At 55.3% G+C, this 1,283-nt stretch overlaps 1 long non-coding RNA gene across 1 annotated transcript; it reads left to right on the plus strand.

Annotated features, from left to right (window-relative positions):
- The first annotated feature begins 9 nt into the window (after positions 1-9).
- On the plus strand, positions 10-1,038 carry LOC113208046 (uncharacterized). The gene is made up of 2 exons (XR_008012217.1): positions 10-504; positions 832-1,038. It is a non-coding gene; the product is annotated as an uncharacterized LOC113208046 (long non-coding RNA).
- Positions 1,039-1,283: the final 245 nt, after the last annotated feature.

Below are 1,283 nucleotides of genomic sequence, written 5' to 3' on the forward strand. Positions count from 1 at the left end.
GTTCTCAGGTAAGCCACGGCAAGCTAGGTGCCCGTCGGCATTGTCGGCGCGCCTGGCCCAGTCCGATCCCAGGCTCGGGTCCAGCCATGGTCGAGCCAGGGCTCCACGCACTGGATGACCCGTCAATCACACCGGCTTAGGGGAGTGGCGAGTAAACTTGCAACATTTCTGAGCCGAGGGCCCGGACCTAAAACGTACACTTATCGAGCGGACACTTATCGCGAGGTGACTGTATTGGACTCTTCCGCGCGTGAACCAATTGTGTGACTAACCTCGGCCTTGTCCTGCGCAGCACGCACTACATCATCCACGTGCCCTACCACGTGCACACCGTGCACCACCACCACGTCAAGAAGGTGCACGTGCCCGTGTACATCAAGGAGCACCACCACGAGGAGCACCACCCCGTCATCAGCAGCCACCACGGCTGGGACTGGGACTGAGGAGCTCAACATGGCCGAGCGGCGGCGCGGACCCCAGCGTCCCTCCAATCTAGTCTCAACGGTGAGTTGAGTAGCCCGCAGTACTGGGCAGTGAGCAGTGCCCGGTTCAGTTAGTGCGCACGGCCGATGCTCGCTCGGGGTGGGGCCGTGTGACATATGTTGGCAACGCGGACGCGCGGCCCCGCGCTACCCCAGATCAGATCGGGATTCCGTTGGTGGAGCCCACACCGCGCATTTGCCGGCGCAGTGTGTTGCAATAATTAAATGAAGGCGGGAAGGGCTGTAAATAATAGGAGATTTTTAAAATAATCGAATTGAGTTTTCGATTAATCGAATAATTGCACAGCCCTAGGTGACTGATGTGTGACGGGTCTCTTTGCGATTTCAGGCCCGGGACTTCCTCGAGCAGCCTCGGAGCAGTGTTACCATCATGTACAAATAAGTCATCATCACCACCAACACCACCATCACCACCATCCGCCCATTCCCCATCAACCACATCTACGCCATCGTGTACCAAACCATCAGAGGATGATAATCTCATCGCAGAAAGAAAGTAAACATAATAAAAACAATTTTGATATGTAAAACGAAATTAGAGTGAATTATTGCATTACCCTTTCCTGCCAATCACTATGGAGCGCAGTGTCTGGAGTATTAGTCTGTTGCGACTCTCGCGAGTAAAACGCGTTAGTGGTCGGCCAGTGTCGTAAACAGCTCGAAACAGGACCAACCACACGGTGGGAGCTGGCGGGCAGTGCAGGCCGCACATACCTCCATGGTGGTAAAACGCTGGCGATGACAGCATGCATAGGGTATCGGTGTTATTGGTACCCCCCC

Source organism: Frankliniella occidentalis, unplaced genomic scaffold, assembly GCF_000697945.3.
Source record: "Frankliniella occidentalis isolate FOCC.00 unplaced genomic scaffold, Focc_3.1 Scaffold714, whole genome shotgun sequence".
In the NCBI taxonomy this organism is placed as follows: domain Eukaryota; kingdom Metazoa; phylum Arthropoda; class Insecta; order Thysanoptera; family Thripidae; genus Frankliniella; species Frankliniella occidentalis.